At 43.6% G+C, this 18477-nt stretch overlaps 1 protein-coding gene across 9 annotated transcripts in view; it reads left to right on the top strand.

Annotated features, from left to right (window-relative positions):
• The first annotated feature begins 1755 nt into the window (after positions 1 to 1755).
• The window catches only part of ACVR1 (activin A receptor type 1), a 140846-nt gene continuing 124124 nt past the window's right edge, over positions 1756 to 18477 (top strand). For 6 of the 9 annotated variants that reach the window (XM_015432226.3, XM_005573233.4, XM_045367103.2 and 3 more), the window contains exon 1: positions 1756 to 2064. The gene's annotated coding sequence lies outside the window, so the exon portion shown is untranslated. Of the gene's footprint in view, positions 2119 to 18477 lie in introns of all 9 variants that reach the window. The other 3 variants (XM_065525509.1, XM_015432224.3, XM_074009145.1) reach the window with 1 other exon arrangement.

Here is an 18477-nt window from a genome sequence, read left to right as displayed (position 1 = left end):
GAACTCTAAAGGTTACCAAGAAGGGGCTAGTTTGTACAATGAGGACTCCGTGAATGTACATGATTGAGCTTCACAAGCTTTCACGTTTGTAATCTCATTTGAACTGTACAACCACCTCACGAGACAACCTTTATTCCCTTCTTAGGTTAAAAATGTGCCCCAGGTCAAAACAGTTTGTAAGTGGCAGAGCTGACACTTCAGCCAAGTGACAATGAGGGCCCTGTTATATCATTCTATAGAGCAGGGACACATATAGGTGCTCTTGCCTTGATTGGTACTGAACTTGCCTCTCTTGATCCTCACCAATCATACAGGTACAAAGCCCTCCTCTTTATGAAGAAAATGCCCCCACCTACTCCATCCTTTTGCTTACAGCTGGGTATTCTAGTTTTTTCACGTATATATGCCTTGTGTTTCTAATTAGATCGTAAACTCCCAACCTGCAGGGACCAGATCTTCCATTTCCTTTGCAACCTTTTGCAGTACTGCAGTCACCCAATAAATGCCCTCTGCATGAATGAACCTGTAGAGATAAAAATACTTTATGGCATTCCCATTTATAGGTTTCATGTTTTTATTTTGCTTTGTGATAGGGCTGTACATTATAAGCTTCTAGAGGGCAGAGAAAATGGCTTAGTGCTTTCCTTTACACTCAGCAGGAACCATGCAAAATTTGATCCTTGCTTGCCTTTTTGACGCTCTGGGTAATATTAGCACACTGGGGCGTTTTTGTGTATCTAAGGACCGAGGTTATCGGCCTCTCTGCAGCGGAGAATGTTCCTGCCTTTCCACTGTAAGCTCCCATGGCGCCTAGGACAGGGCTAGATCACTGCAGAAGCCCCTCCATGCTTATTTCTGTTACTAAGGAAGCCAACGGCGAACACGGCAAGCTCTTGCATAACCCTAGACCTTGCGAGGAAATGAGCAAAGTGGAAGGGGATTTGAAGGCAGGTCAGAGATGGCCTGGATGAGAATGCTAAGGCTTCTCTCTGAAAATCCAGCCCAAGTCTGACATGCAGGGCTCGAGTAGGTGGCCGCCCGCAGTCCCTGGGCCCGGGATGCCCGCCCGTCCGCCCGCCTGCCCCGCGCGCCCTCGGGAGCTGTCCAGACGGCCCCGCCCGCGCCTACCTGGGCACTCACCCGTGCCGCGCGGCCTCTTCTCCTCCCACCCCGGCCACGGGAGCCCAGCTCGGGCCTGCCCCGCCGCCTCCGAGGAGCCCCGCTGGCGGCGCGCTTGTAGCTTCCATCCGGCGGGCCGAGCGACCCGCCAGACAGCGCCCGGCGCGCCGGGGGCGGCGCGGTCAAGCTCGGCGGGGCTCGGCGGGCTCGCCCTCGGCCGGGCGCCTGCAGGGGGCGCGGGGACGGCCCCGCCCCGCCGCCTCCTCTCTCCCCTCCCGGCTCCCTGGATCCGCGCCGGGAGGAAATGATGTGTTGCTGCCTGGTTAATCACAGCTCCAGACACTCATTGGCCGAGCGCTCCGCAGCCACTTCCTCCTCCTCCTCCTCCCGCTCCTCCCGCTCCGGCTCCTGCTCTTTGCAGCCGCCGCCGCCGCCGCAGCCTCCCCCTCGGCGCTGGGGGAACTTTTCTACTCTCTGTGACGGTCTCCCCCACCGCCCCCGGGGGCAAGTCCCGCTGGTCCGCCCGCCCCGCCCGCGACCGTGCTCCCAGCCCGAGCCTCTGCGCCTCGGGAAGTTTATTCCGCCCGCCCTCCTCCCCTTCCTCCTCCTCTTCACCCCGCCTCCCCGCCCTCCCCCGGCTCTTTCCCCCGGGTGGCTGCCGCTGCCGCCGCTGCCGCTGCCAGCCTGCTCCTCGGCCAGCCGTGCCGGCCCCAGGGCTGGGAAGCCCCCGGCCCCACGCACCGCTCCGCTGCAGCCGCCGCAGCCGCCGCTGCTCTGGGCCGGCCCTCGGTCCCCGGCTGCCGGCCCCGCAGAGTTCCGGGCTCCCTCGCCGGCTGCGCCGCCCCGCCCCGCCCCGCGCCGCCCCGCGCCGCGCCGACCTGCAGCGCCCGGCTGCCTTGCACTCCGCCTCCCCCGGCTCAGCCCCCGGCCGCGGCGGGACCCGAGGTGAGCGCAGGTCGCCTGCCGCGCCTGCTGGAGCCGGGAGGACCGAGGGAGGAGGTAGCCTAGCGGGAGAAGAGGCAGAGATCGGGGGTGGCAGGGTGGGCGTCTGCGGTGCCTCCCCCTCGCTTTCATTCCTTTCTCCCCCAAGCTTGATCCCCACTCCGTGGGGGAAGCAGCCGCGGAACAAAACTGTCTTGCTTTGGGCCTGAACTGCTGGTGGGATATGGGGGGGGGGGGAGGGCAGAGGCGTGGAGCGGGGGTCTCAGGCTTGCATTGGGGTGTGTGTGCGTGCGTGTGTGCGTGTGTGTGTGTTGTGAACTCCTTCAGGGTGTGCGACTCTGACTTTTAAATCGATCTGGCCGCGGGGCCACGGGGCTCACCTTCCTAGCAGAGCTTGGTAGAGAGTAAGGAGATAGATAGGCGAATTTCCCCCACCCTCAAAATATCCATCTCTTCCAAGAGGAATTTTCTGCTGGAGAGACAGCCAATAAACTCTGCTCAACTCCCTCCCTCCCTCGGTTCTTCCTAGCTGCAGTTTCAAAAAGCTTCAAAGCCAGGAATGTGGGATTCATCTTCCGATCCCCAGAAGGCAAATGTGGTTACAGATGTTGCACGGTACTTTGCCAAGTTTAAAACCCTTCCTTCAACACTGTAACCAAAACAGTGAGGCTAGAACCTCGGGCGCCCTAAGAAGAGATGTGGGCCTCTGGGGCCGCTGGATTCAGTAACTTCCGTCGGGTTCTAGACTGGCTCGGCTCTGTCCAGTTTGTGCCAGATAGTCTCCCACCCCCTCCCCACCCCTCCTTTCCCCTGGAGATTTGAACGCCGCTTGCATGGAAGAGAAGCTACTTAGAGAAGAAAACGTTCCACTTAGTAACATAAGAAAAGTCTTGATTAAAAAGTTGTCATGAATTTGACTTTTGGGGAGAGGCAGCAAGGTAACACAATGGACTTGTCAATTTTATTGGGCTTTTCTTTCTTTTTTGAGGGATGTATGATAAGAGTTAGGTGATGGGCAAAGGGGCCGTTCCATACGTGCTTTTACATATTTTTGAAAAGAGGCCCATGAATTGAGACATAACCCAGTGGTTTTAAAGAATCCTGTCCCAGAGATGCAGATTGCTCTGACAGCCCAAGGGAAGGCGGTGGCAAAAAATAGACACCACCTCCCTTTTCCCCAAAAAAATTCTTCCTGGAAAGGTGGTGTTAAGAAATTTCAGAGATGGGCTGATCCAAGTGGCGGGCCTTAAATGGAAACACTATAGTATGTCCTGGCACTTGTCTCTGGAGGTGGGTTGCTGGCCAGGGGCCCAGGCTTGGGCAGCCAGCAGACACTAGACTTGTGCTGACCTCAGACATCGGCCTCTCCATGCAGCTTTATAGTGTGCAGACTGCTTAAGTTTGGAATATGGGCCTCATCCATTTCACTGATGGGGACATAGGGGTCAGAAGGTTATCTTATGCCTGGATGGGACTTCGATCACTTATTTTATGATTCATTTGTTTTTATTTTCTGTCTTGGAATTTTAAAAAATGGGATTCTTTTGAAGCTGAAATGTAGGCCTTAAGTTGATGTAACTGGGTGTTGGATAATAGCACTTCTACTATTACCCCTTATGCGGGTACTCACAGGTGGTGAATGATGTATAGATAAATTTCGGATAAGTGACAAAGACTAAGGATTGCCATGATTATAGATTGGGTTCATGCCCTCCCTTTCCAGCTGTGTTGTTGAGTTTTACTTGAAATGGAGAGGGTGATTTTAAATAAAACCTGAGTTAGATAGTAGTCTTAGAACTTTTGTACCTTGGAAGAGAGTGATCATTTGAATCCAAGCAAGTTTGTTGTTATCTGTGAGGAATTTAAAGGAATATTAAGGATTCAGAGTAAAGATGCCATATTCAGGAATGTAATATATTAATTTCAGAAGTGAGGAATTTAATTTGATTAATAGAATTGTAATGAATTTTTTTCAAAGTAGTGATTTGCCAGATTTTCTTTATGTGTCCAAGAAAGGTATAACAGAGATTGAGTCAGGATATAGTGGTTATGCCTCTGTCTTGCCCTAGATTGTTCTGAACTAGTCCCGTGATGGTCATGGTAGGCTTCTAGGTAATTCTCAGGCTTGGATTGAGTAGTCCAGTCTTCTGAGGGAGAGGGGCAGGACAGAAATGGATCTGAAAAATGATCCTGCTCTTCAAGGTCATGAGGTGAAGATGGAATCAGTGCTGGGACTGGGAGCTGTCATCTGTGGCTTGTTCTGCTCTTGGATCCCTGCATCTTGATTTATTTTTATGTGAAGAGATCTCATGCCCAACTCAGTAGGAATTCTGGAGAAGCAAACCACTGATGGTGGCAAAACTCTTTGATATGTTTGGGTGGCTTTAATGACAGGATAGTTTAGGGGTGCTGGATATGTGCTAGGCACTGGGCTTTACAGGTGCTTTTTCATGACATTTCCACAAATACCATATGTCTTATTGTTACTTTACCTTTCTACAATAAGAAATTGAAGCTTGGCAAATTTCGGTGGTAGAATGGGGATTTGAACCAGAGGTCTGCAGGACTTCAGAACTCATGTTCTTGGCCACTTTTGCCAGTGATTGTCAAACTTCATTCACTCACATACTGTCTTCCTGAGTTTACCATGGCTGAGTCCCACTTACTCTATTAATATTTTTCTTTAAAGCAACGATTCACTTAAAGAAAAGAACCTAAAGACATCATTTTTTTTTTAAAGAGGAAATTGTGTATTACTACTGTATTTGGAAAGCCAACTCACTTGTTAGGAATAGGAGGTAGTCATAAATATGCGTTTGTACTTGCACTGAAATCCCAACTTCAGAATAAAGATTATGTGGAGTGTGCGTATGGTGCAGGGACCTGGAATAAAAATGGAGGAGGTAGGTAGATGATACAGTATTGGTGATGTTCTGGTTTTTGGATTGGGTGATGGGTTCATAGGTGATGATTTTATTTTTAGACTTTATAACCTACATACACGATACATTTTTTTGTAAAATGATAAAGAAAATTAAGCACATAACTATTAACATAATGATTATTTAGGGAATATTTTACTGCACTATGCTGACTATAGATTTAGCTTGGTGCCTTGTATGCAGTAGGTACACAAGAACTATTGGCTGATTGACAAGACCCCAGGAAATAATTGTAAAGCAAGCTCATTGTTTGTTATATTTGAATAAGGTTGAGGTATATACCCCTCCTCCCCTATTTTCTCCTGCTTCTACTCTCCTTTCCAGTATTGCAACTAAATAGCGTGGGCTGCAGTGAGGTTTCACCTGGCTGTAGTTATGGGAGACACAGCCTGGGCTGAAGCTAGCACTTTTCAGCATCACCTTGTCTTATATATCTAGCACTTGGGATGGGGCAAAGAATGCTGTCGTGAAGTGTTAAGACACTTTCCTTTTTACCCAGTAGTAAGGTGTGACCATTCAGAGCTGGAAGCAGTATTTAAGTTAAAGCAGGGCCTGGATGAAATGTTAGCAACATTAAACTGGTGAGGCTGGGAAATAAAGCCATCAGAAATTTTAATTGGAATCCGCAGAATCTCCTGTTTTATTTTCCCAAGCAAGCACTGGGCACTGTGGCTTTATTCCTGGAAATGAGGATTTGGAATTGGGTTTCCTGGTACAAAATGCCTTCTTTGATCTTTTGGAGTGAAAACTTTGTGTTTCTTTCTGTGGCCAATTCCAGTTCTCAGAAGAACCAAATGGAAGATTTACCTCCTCATTTTTAGCAGTTGGCCATGGAGTGTTCTTGCTTGCCACGTCTCTACTAAAAATACAAAAAACTAGCCGGGCGTGGTGGCGGGCGCCTGTAGTCCCAGCTACTCGGAGGCTGAGGCAGGAGAATGGCGTGAACCTGGGAGGCGGAGCTTGCAGTGAGCCGAGATCGCGCCACTGCACTCCAGCCTGGGTGACACAGCGCGAGACTCCGTCTCAAAAAAAAAAAAAAAAAAAAAAAAAAAAAAAAGAATCAGAAGTTCTAAACTAGGATTTGTCTGTTGGAAGGACATTCAAATGAAAGACTGCTTTCGAAAGAGCCTCATCAATTTGGTGTGGTTGGCACATCACAGCCTTTGGTTCAGATGGGAGGTAGTTTTGCTTGAACTCACACTCTCAAAATTAACTAATAAGAGATTCGGCAGCTTCCTTTTCTGAGTTAACACACATACACCCTCTGCCCCTAATATTCAAACTGACCGCATATGCGAATACTATTCCTGTGCTCTTCTAGGCAGTTCTGGAAATGTGAGATTGTTTATATGTATAAAGGCTCTTATGTGATCCGTCAGCTTTGTTTTCCAGAGCCAATGCTCTTCAGTTGTTTGATTTTTGGGTTTCACTCTCTGACCAACATTCCACTTTGCCCATTAGAGTTGCTTCATTGTTGACTCTGGGTATTTGGCCTTTATTTCTGTGACTGGGAAAGTAACTTTAAATTTCAGTCTTCCTAAATTTTGTGGAGGCTTGTGCAGTAGGTGAAGGTTGTTTTGAAGAGGGGGGATCCCGGTGAGACTACTTTTAGCATAAGTGTCCTGAGGGATCGCCCAAGGTCAGTTCTCATTCATCTTGAGGCCAAACCCTGGCTGTTCTGGTCTCTCCATTGCCCCCCACTCCCCTCTTTTTTGGGGGACCCAGATTCTTCAAGGCTCAGAGTAATCTTACTAAGCAAGACTGCTTTCTGGATATTGCCGTTTTGCCTTTCGACAGTCTCCTAGGTTTTATCATCCCCATTTCTTATTATGGGACGTGATTGATCTCTCTGAGGGCAAAGACTTCAAGTTGTTCATTCCTCCATTGATTCTTTCTGCACAAGTCATTGCCCTTCACCAATTTAAAACCTTTCAAATTCTCTCCCTGGGCTCCTTGAGGCAAGGGACTGTTTTATTCATCTTTTGTGTAACTTTTGCACCTAACACAATGCTGGGCCTAGACCACACGGTCAATAAATCTTTTTGAATTGCCGAGAGAATGAAGGGATGATTGCATATTAAGGGAGCAAAGGGACCCAGTCCTCTAGGGAATCAGGGAAATCGGGGACAAGATGATACTAGTCACTGTGGTCCGTAAGGATGAGTTTGGAAAGTGGGAACGAAAGACATTCTATGTAGAAGGAACTGCTTTTGATACCTCTTCTTAGTGCTTAATGTTATAACCTGTGCTTAGTCAATTCCACAGACATTTATTGTGTTCTTTTCAGCATATGTTTCTTTCTTTGTTTTTATATTTAAGGGTGATGCTTCCATTTTTGGGAAGAATATCTCACTAATTTTTTATATCCTACAGAGCAGGGAATCCTTTATTATTTATAGTTAGGACCCAAACACTCAGTGAATCAATTACTTTACTCGGACTTTTTCCTGTTGCATATGTTTCCAAACAGTTGACAGTGAAAATATAGTGGTGGGCAATGCTTGTGTGAGAGGTGGAAGAATGTAGGTGACCTCTTTGGAAAATGGATGGAATCCAAAGTAAACTCCTCTTCTGAGAGATTTTAAGGGCTGAAATCAGTGGACATACCACAAATAACTTTTCATCTTCAATACTTGATGGCTGTGTGTTTTTGCTTATCTGTGAAAGCCAAGATTGGCTATTAATATCACCATGCCATTGAAAAGCAAGGTTGCTCTGGTTTGGGGGATTCCTTTTTAGCCAGTTATAGAAGAATATTGATAGGCCCTCCAAAAATATAACCTTGAACTTTAGAAATGTACAGAGGGGAGAATGAAGGTGGGGTGATAGTGGACAAAGTTGGACGTTAGAAGTGGGATGATACTTGGGAGTTTGGAAAGTGGGTACTGAGGAAAATATGCAGTAAGAAGAACTTGAGCATTCTGGAATAGAAAGGATGAGTTGAGGTGATGTTTTAAACCAAGTTCCGAAACTTCCACTATTGCAGCTATTGATGAGTGTTGACTACACTTGGAGTGAAAGTAAGATGTGCTCGATTTACTCTCTGTAAGTAGTGAGTTAATGTGTATAAGCAAACATGACCATAAAGGCTGGAGCTTAGGGAGGAATATCCCTTGTCCTGATGTCAGGGACTTACACAAGATAGAAATATACGTATGAGTGAAAGTGTAGGTAGTTATCTAGAGTGACACCTTCCTTTTCACGATAAGGGACACATGTGCCCAATGCTGTTTTTCATACAGTTTTCATATGCTTATCTTGAACTTGAAGAACCCGAGTTGTTGTGAACAATAAGTGGCAAGAACAAATATCTTATGAGGATGGCCTAGTAAAAAACAAAAGCTCGGTCAGCAGAGCTTACTTTATATAAACATAAATGTTCTATTTCAGTATTTTTATTTTTTTTAATTTTTTAAATTTTTTTTATTTTTATTTTTTTTTGAGATGGAGTCTTGCTCTGTCGCCCAGGCTGGAGTGCAGTGGCCGGATCTCAGCTCACTGCAAGCTCCGTCTCCCGGGTTCAGGCCATTCTCCTGCCTCAGCCTCCCGAGTAGCTGGGACTACAGGCGCGCGCCACCTCGCCCGGCTAATTTTTTGTATTTTTTAGTAGAGACAGGGTTTCACCGTGTCAGCCAGGATGGTCTCGATCTCCTGACCTCGTGATCTGCCCGTCTCGGCCTCCCAAAGCGCTGGGATTACAGGCTTGAGCCACCGCGCCCGGCCTATTTCAGTATTTTTAAAACATTTTAACACTCAGCAGTACATTTTATATTATGACCTGGTGCACACACAAACATACATGCATGTGCACGGGTGTTAAAAATAAAGCCGAATTACAAGTTCTACAAAAAAATTATAATGCTTTTTAATTAATATTCAATTTTTATTTTAAAAATTCTAGTCTTTATATATTAAACTGATTTTACAACTTGCTAATGGGTCCTAATAAGCAGTCAGAAAAAAACTATTCTAAGTATTGTGGAAATTAGCCTTAATTTGTTTATTGAATAGTTGCTAGTCTGGATGAGACTTTTGTTTTTCTTTTTGTGTGGATTTCTGTCATTTTACAGAAAGTTCATACCCCTATGCTCCTCTCCCTCGCTAGATTATTTTTTCTGTGTAAGGGTCTTTACTTGTTTCCAAATCAGATTAAAGTGAGTAATATGTGATTTGGACCAGCTCCAGTGTGCATCATCATCATCATCATCTTGATCCCCATCAGCATCAAAGGTGGGACTGATTCATTTAGAATGGTGGCAGGAGCCACTTAACTCCCTGTTTATTTAGATTATACTTGAAGAGGTTGTTGACGTTCAAGAATAAGGAGAAGCCGAGGTTACACACACCCAAAGGATGAGAGGGAGGTAGGGAAGATGACCCCCATATATTGTTCAGAAATAAAAAATGAAAGCAAATCGTTAGTAGGTACAGCTCTTTGCATTCAAAGACACAAGAGCTTAATTGTTGTCATTGTCCTTATCATTAAAATCTTGCTTTCCTCCTCCTTCATCTTTTCCCCTCTTCTTTGTCCTTTATTTATTGAGCATTTATCAGGTCTTCCTGTAGGTGAGGCTGGGCATAGAAAGCTCAGTTAATATCAAGTTAATATTAAGGTTCACTTGAGTAAGGGAGTGAATAATTACACGTCTGACTATTAGTGGCAGAACTCTGAATATCTTGGTCACAAGTTACAGAGGGATAAGGATCAACCAACACCTTTAAGGAGGTGGCTGTTTGGCCTCTGAAAGAGGTACCAGTTGGATGTTATTTTGAGAGGTATCTATACGTGTATAGGTTGTAGCATAGGCAACATTCCAAAAAGAGGGAATGGGACAAGTAAATATAAGGGGGTTGTTTTTTATTTAGAGGCCAAGTTGTAGAAAAGATAGTTGCACATCTTTCTTTTTTTGAATTGGAGTCTTGCACTGTTGCCTGGGCTGGAGTGCAATGGCGCGATCTCGGCTCACTGCAACCTCCGCCTCAGGTTCAAGTGATTCTTCTGCCTTAGCCTCCTGAGTAGCCAGGATTATAGGCACGTGCCACCATGTCCAGCTATTTTTTTTTTTTTTTCGTTTTTAGGAGAGATAGGGTTTCACCATGTTGGCCAGGCTGGTCTTGAACTCCTGACCTCATGATTCACCCACCTTGGCCTCCCAAAGTGCTGGGATTACAGGCGTGAGCCACTGTGCCTGGCAGTTGCACATATTTTTAATCACTGGTCTCAGACTCTGTGTCCTGGGATGTAGCTTCTCAGGGTAACATGCAAGACCTTAGACAACTGAAAGGAACAGCACGTTCACAGTTAAAAGTGCTTTGTGATGTGGCTTGACTCTATAGAGCACATCAAGATGAGCACCATAGGAGCAAGCTTAGAAAAGGAGATTTAGAGGCACATTATGGTTTACTTTGAATGACAGGCTGGAAGTTAAGATATGGCATGAAAACAGGCCTTGGTCTAGCCTCTTGCATTATCTCATTTAATGCTCACTCATACTCCATAAAGTACCTACTCTTTTTTTTCTTTTCTTTTCTTTTTTTTTTTTGAGGCGGAGTCTCGCTTTGTCACCCAGGCTGGAGTGCAGTTGCGTGATCTCGGCTCACGGCAAGCTCCACATCCCAGGTTCACACCATCCTCCTGCCTCAGCCTCCCGAGTAGCTGGGACTACAGGTGCCCGCCACCATGCCCGGCTAATTTTTTATATTTTTACTAGAGACGGGGTTTCACTATGTTAGCCAGGATGGTCTTGATCTCCTGACCTTGTGATCCGCCCACCTCAGCCTCCCAAAGTGCTGGGATTACAGGCGTGAGCCACTGCGCCCAGCTAAAGTACCTACTCTTATGCCTATTTTATAGAGGGAGAAACTGAGGCCTAGAGAGGTGATATAAATGTCTAAGGTTACACATCTGAACTTTAACTCAGACTGTAAATTCCTACATCACCATCAGTGTGCACCAGAGCAGAGGTTGAAAACTGGTGGTCTCTGAGCTCAGTATACCTCAGAGTTCTGTCCTGTTTGAGACTGTATTTAAGACATTTTTAAAAAAACATAGTTACTAACATGTAAAAATGGGGGACATTTTCATTTAAAAAAAAATCAAAATGTCCAGCTGCTCCTGCAACACTGAAAACTCTGGCAGCCCCAGGGCCGTATTCCTTCCTACAAGAAACTGCCAGATCTTCTTTTGACCGTGTCTGTCTGAGGGAGACGTGTGTGCTGTGGCTGCTACTGTCTCAGTTCATCCTGTTTTCTCCCAGACGCTGAGGTTCGGTGTTAGTTGCTATTTATTGTTCTTGCACTGACAGGTTTGTTTGTTTGTTTGTTTTAAACTCCTCGCCTACCTGGTTCCTGTAGGCCAACTGGATTGACCCTATAGGTGTATGAGTTTGAGGCCCTGGCACATAGCCTTCTGTTAGTCAAGGATGATTGGTCTAGTGGAGTGGGAAGCCCAGAAGCTGAGAATAGATGGAACTAGGGTTTAAGCCTTGGGCTGGAGAAGCCATAGGGCTTGGTGAATAAATTACTTTTGCGATGAGAGGGTTGGGCAAACATATGACTTTTGGAACCTGGATGACGGGGAGAATGGTGTTGCTCTTAAAAGAAAATGGAAGGTTGCCAAGAGGACCTGGCTTGGGATGGACTGTGGTGTTGGGTTTGAGGTTCTGGTAGAGCGAGAACCCAGAAGAATGCTTACATGAGCCCTGTGAGAAGCTGGGACTATGGTACTGGAACTCTGGAGATGAGGGTTTGGGGCTTTGGCTTTGTATTGACTATTGGGTTTGTACTGGTGATTGGTGAGGGATGAGCATGCCCTGGGGGAGAGCTTCCTTTTGGAAATGGGAAGAAGTGGGTTGAGGTCTGAATGAAAAAATGAACCAGCTACAAACAGTTCAAAGTCTCATATTGACTTTTTGGGGTCAAGTGCCTTATCTTGCAAATAAATCAACTGTTTATCCGAATAGAGGAGTAAAATAACAGTCTTCAACTTTTGAACATGGGAACTGGTAAAACCTCTGCTCGTAGAATCAAAGGCAGATACGCTGTTTGATGGGTGACACCTGTAACTTATGTCTGTGCCTATTTCACTGAGCCTTATTAAGGTAAAACGAATTCTAATAGTGACCTTTTCTTGGTATCATAGATGATACAAAATGTGAAAAAGAAGTTGCTGGAGCCCCAAGATGGGAAAAAAATGCCAGAGGAAAATGCTCTGTGCTTGAGATTTATCCTTGCTTTTAACCAGTTTAGAATGGAATGTCCTTTTCAAATTCAGAGAAGCTTTTTTTTTTTTTTCTCCTTGGCTTGTTTGCTTAGGATTCCCTCCAACTTATTGTTTCTGAATCAGCTATGTCCACCTCAGCTCCTCTGTCTTCTCCTACTTGGTTCCCTTTTGATCCCTAAAGGTCTTATTGTTTTAGGACATTCTAAGCACAAGTAGGGTGAATCTGTCTCAGATGTGAGTGTTGTACATGGAAATCTTCCAGGAGGGCATTTCTTTTGTTCTCTTAGAGACTTGTCTCCTTTTGGGGCCATATAACTGTGACATTTTTAGTTTAATTCAAATTGGTGTTTTTATTTTTCGTTCCTGGTTAGCTTTATTTTATTACATGTGCACAGTAATATGAGTTCCTATACATTTTTTCCTAGAAATAAAATAATTTTATTATGTTGTTTTATTTTTGATACTAGTCATATTATGACAGTAATATGTGTGCACAATACAAGATTTGAAGTACAGGAAGGGTGTACAGTAAAACCATTTAATTCAGGGACTGTCCATAGATAGAGTTCAGTATTACCTGAGGTTTCAGGCGTTCACTGGGGGTCTTGAAACATATCCCCATGCCTACAAAAATCTATCTATCTATCTATCTATCTATCTATCTATCTATCTATCTATCTATCTATCTTTTTCTTTTCTTTCTTTTTTTTTTTTTGAGATGGATTTTCCCTCTTTTTGCTCAGGCTGCAGTGCAATGGTGCGATCTTGGCTCACTGCAACCTCCACCTCCCGGGTTCAAGCGATTCTTCTGCCTCAGCCTCCCGAGTAGCTGGGATTACAGGCATCCGCCACCATGCCAGGCTAATTTTGTATTTTTAAGCAGAGACAGGGTTTCTTCATGTTGGCCAGGCTGGTCTGGAACTCCTGACCTCAGGTGATCTGCCCGCCTTGGCCTCCCAAAGTGCTGGGATTACAGGTGTGAGCCACCGCGCCCTGCCTGCCTGTCTGTCTGTCTGTCTGTCTATCTATCTATCTATCTATCAATCAATAATCTATCTCCTGTGTATCTGGAGATAAATACCAAGGATTGGAATTGCTGAATCAAGGGATAGTTACATTTTAAATTTCATGGCTGTGCCATGAATTGGGTTTTTGCTTTGTATTTGTGAAGCAATGTGGTGTGGAGATGACCCTAAGACTCAAATGCTCGTCTGTTCTCTGGTGTAAACCAATTGTGTGACCCAAGAAAGTCGTTTTCTTAACCTTTGTCTTTGTGGTGCTTTCCTTTCCTCATTTGTTAAGAAGGGCACAGACTTAGTTATTTCTAAAGTTTAGTAATTTGTTGATTCTCTCAGTCTCACTCTTTTTTGGTCCTTCCAGGAAATGGAGCTTTATGATTTATTTATTTATTTATTTATTTTTTATTCCTGTGTAAGTATGAGTCTGTAAAGAACTCTGGGCTTTGGAAGCCTTGCTAACCACAGCTTTACTTTGATTGTTTTAAAGCACTATGTCTGGTGTGTGCTTTACATTAAAAGCAGAGCTTATATGGCTGATTACCTTTTTTTTTAAAAAAAAAATATGGTGAGTGGTAAGTAGGCAGTTAGTGACCAGGAAACTCATATAGTCAGCTTTTTATTATTGATCAAGAGTGGAGGCAATGGATTTTTAGACTTAAAGAAAAAGTTTTATTTTTATAATAGCTGTAAAAAAAAAGCAGTAGGGCTATGATAGACAGTTTTTAAGAAACAGCAACATTTTATTTATGACTTTGGAACAGACCAGAAGAGGTAGCTTTTGATCTTTTGAATTGATCTTTTGGATTTGATCTTTTGAGCTTTTGATATTTTGTAATGTGAAGGTAAAATAGGAATTTTTGGAAATTTTGAGATATTTAGCCAGTATTGTGTAAAAAGATGATTGGATTTCCTGGTGATTATCAAGCTAGATCTATTTAAAAACTGAAACCCAAGTAAACAAAATTTCATGGGAATTCGGCCAAGCGCGGTATCCAAGTGCGGTGACAATGGGTCACTCCTGTAATCACAGCACTTCGGGAGGCCATGGCAAGAGGATTCCTTGAGTGCAGGAGTTTGAGGTTAACCTGGGCAACGTAGTAAGGCTGTGTCTCTACAAAAATTTTTCTTAAAAATTAGTAAGGTGTGGTGGCATGTACCTGTATACAGTCCCAGCTACCCAGGAAGCTGAGGTGGGAGAATTGCTTGAGCAGGGAGGCCAAGGCCGCAGTGAGCCATGATTGTGCTATTGTATCCCATACAGCCTGGGTGACAAAGACCCTTGTCTCAAAAAAAATTAATATAAATTTATGTTTATTTCTCATACTGCATTTTTTCTTTAGAATTTGCTCCTGTAAGGCTGGACACGGTGGTTCACGCCTGTAATCCCAGCACTTTGGGAGGCCGAGGCAGGCAGATCACGAGGTCAGGAAAAAAAAAAAAAAAAGAATTTGCTCCTACAACATTAAGCAATGTATTTGGATTCCAAGTTAAAAGACTTGGAATTTGGGTTGTTAATATAAATGCATTTCTTCTGGAAAATTTTTGAGCCCTTAGTTACTCATTTTAGGAAAATCACTTACTAAATCAATCTCTCTCTGTCTGTCTCTTTTTTTTTCTTGAGATGGAGTTTCGTTCTGTTGCCAGGCTGGAGTGCAGTGGCATGATCTCAGCTTACTGCAACCTCCGTCTCCTGGGTTCAAGCGATTCTCATGCCTCAGCCTCCTGAGTAGCTGGGATAACAGGCATGTGCCACCACACCCAGCTAATTTTTTTATTTTTAGTAGAGACAGGGTTTTGCCATGTTGGCCAGGCTGGTCTCGAACTCCTGACGACCACAGGTGATCCACCAGCCTCGGCCTCCCAAAGTGCTGGGATTACAGACCTGAGCTGCTGTGCCCTGCCTAAATCTCTTTAAGTATATAAATGTATTCAACTAGGTGTAGAGTAGCAAAAAAAAAAAAAAAAAAAAAAAAAGGAAGAAAGAAAGAAACAATTATTTAACTGTTCTACAGGCCAGGCATTGGTGGCTCACGCCTGTAATCCCAACCCTTTGGGAGGCAGAGGAGGCCAGATCACCTGAGGTCAGGAATTCAAGACCAACCTGGCCATCATGGTGAAACCTTGTCACTACTAAAAATAAAAAAATTAGCCAGGCGTGGTGGCACACGCCTGTAATCCCAGCAACTCGGGAGGCTGAGGCAGGAGAATCTCTTGAACCTGGGAAACGGAGGTTGCGGTGAGCTGATATCATGCCACCGCATTCCAGCCTGGGCGACAGAGTAAGACTCTGTATGAAAAAAAAAAAAAAAGGTAAATGTTCTACAGCTGAGGTTAGGTTTACATATATTCACAGAAGAGAATTTTATGTAATCACTAAAAACACTATTTTTGATGAATTTTCAGAGACAGATCTCATTTTAAAGATAGTTACCTTTTCAAAGAGGCTTTTGTTGGCTATTCCATCTAGTTTGAGCCTTAATTATTTTCCGTATCTTACATATATTACCTTATATATATTATCAGTAAATACAAGGTATGTCTATTTTGTACTCTGTGTGTGTGTGTGTGTGTGTTTATTCTCTGCCTACTATACTGTCTTATGCATAGGAGGCACACATAACTTGTTGCAATGAATGAATGACCGTAGAGAGTACACATAATATTGTAGAGAGTACACATAATATTACGTGAAAAAAGCAGGACACTAAAAACATAGTATAATTCCTTTCATATAAATTATGTACAGTTCCGTAGTACAGTTCCGTAAACATAAACATAAAACGTAGTACACTTTCAGATTTGTAGTTAACATATATATATGGATGTAGAGAAAAAAAGATTGGTAGGAAATAATCCTAAATTTTAGCTGTTACCTCTGTGCTGTGGGTCATGCATAATTTTGAAGAGACAATCTTTAAATACAAATGGGTGAAGTAAATATTGAAGATTATGTCACCCTGATAATGTATTTTACCCTTTCCACATTAAAGGTGGTCACCTTACCTAAAATGATATATTGCAATACCGTGGCCTTTTCTCTTCTTGAGTAAAATGTACTGTATCTCTGTAGTGTGACAGGTTTTATATCTACTTGAGGATTAAATTATGATCTAAGAGTTGCACTTTTAAGAAACTGGCTTTAATTTCACATCAGTTGAAGTTAAAGGGTGGTGAAAGTATATTAGATCTGCTACAAGTGTGTAATTATAATTATTGACACATTTTCAACTCTTAAGTGTGATGCATTGCCCATGATTTTGACAGCTGTGACTACATTAAACCTGCTGGAATACTCTTTTCACAAAGATTTGTTTAAACTTAGAATTGTCAGAAGGATTCTCCATAAAGTGGATGAACACAGATTTAGAGGTGAAATGGTGGTTCATTTCCCACTGTGCCTGTTGATTTTTCGTCTGTTAAATGTTAAACAGAAGATTACCTGGATTTAGTTTTCATGTCAAGAAACCTGGGAATTTTATTTTATTTTTATATAGTATAAAAAATGTGTGCTGCTATTCCTTTGTGATAGGACTCTATGCAGTGATAGCGTAGAATCTCATTCTGTCTCCTTCTGAAGGTCCCCAGCCACATAACTCCAAACTGACAGACTTGATGTTGCATAACATCCTTATTTTCTGAACATCTCCTTCAAGAAAGTTCACATATTATCTCCTTTTCATGGCCATTCTATCCTTCTATATAGATTTATTAAGTCGCTACTGTGTGCCAGGCACTGAGAATATAGACAGAAAGGCTGTCAGAGAGCTCAGCTTGGCAGAGGCAGAAAAAGAAATAGCCAACGTACAGTAGAGTGAAGCGCCACATTAGAGCTCTAAACGTAAAATTGAGATGTACAGTTCTGTTTGAGGGTACTGGAGGTCATCTCAGGGAACGGATGTTCTTGAGTATCTTCAAGGTTAAGTAGGATGTTATCAGGTGGGGAAAGGGCCTTCTAGGCACAGAGGCTTTCAGTAGAGACAGCAACCTTTAAAACTGAATATGGCTAGAACCTTGCTACTCAGCAAGTGGTCCTTGGGTCGGCAGTGATGGCATCAATAGAAATAAAGAGTCTCAGGCTTGCCTGAAATCCTGCTGGATCAGAATCAGCTTTGCAACAGTATCCCCCAGTGATCTGAATGCTTCCAAAAGTTTGAGAAACATTGGACTTGAGCATAGGAAGGGGTAAAAGATGGGAGAGCTTGGAAAGTAGACCACCTGCAAAGGAGATTGGATTTTTTTTTTTTCTAGCAAAAAGTTGATAATGGAGAAGTGACATTATCAGATTTATATTTTCTAAAGATTGTCTGGAAGTACATGTAGAGCAGCATCTGCCAAGAATGTTTCTTGAAACCTTAATTGTATATAAGGTGCTTCACCAAAAAAGGTCCTCAAATAAGTTTGAAAAATGCAGGATATTATATTCTTCTCTCAGACAATATAAAGTATCATAGTAAATTGAAAGTTTTGAGAAATTAACTTTGAAGAAAACCATTCACTTAACCACTTATCCTGGAATATCCCTAGGGTGTTCCACATTATTCCACAGTGGAACTCTTTGTAGCCTCGCAGCTGTTAATACCCTAGGGATGGTGGATAACATTCTGCTGAACTCATTTTGGAAACTGCTAGCGCTGCTTCCTAAACCTCAGACACTTAGCCTTATCTGAGTAGGGTAACTGACTGTCCAGGTTTAGCGGAGATCCTGGGATGCTAGACTTTCGCTGCTAAACTGGGCAAACTGGGGTGGAGTTGGGTACCCTTCCTAGCAGTTTACCACATATATTACTATTTGCTTTATTTTCTTTAGGTAGGCTCAGCCTTCTTTCCTTCAATTCCTGTTTCAGTCTCATTTTCATGGACTGGTCCCCCAACTTGTCTGCATTGGAAGCACCTGGGGAGTTTCCAGACCTGAGCCTGTGCCCACCTCGTGAGGTTGTGATTTAATTGGTCTGGGGTATGCATTGGCCCTTGGGATATGAGGGAGACTTTTCAAAACGTCCTCAGGTTATTCAAACGTCATGAAAGTTTGTCCAAAGCCATTATGCCTGTGGAAACGTAGTCTTGAAATGCTACTTAAGAATTTATTTTAATATATAATACAAAAAATGACCATTAAAAACAAAAAAAAAATAGTTGAAGAATCACCTAGCAGCATGTGAGGCAACCACCAGTTGTACCTGTTCCACACTTTGGGAAACGCTTAGGGAAATAATCAAAATGTGGGCAAAAATTA

The sequence above is a fragment of the Macaca fascicularis genome, chromosome 12 (genome assembly GCF_037993035.2).
Source record: "Macaca fascicularis isolate 582-1 chromosome 12, T2T-MFA8v1.1".
Lineage (NCBI taxonomy): Eukaryota > Metazoa > Chordata > Mammalia > Primates > Cercopithecidae > Macaca > Macaca fascicularis.
This window is presented reverse-complemented; position numbering and strand designations above follow the sequence as displayed.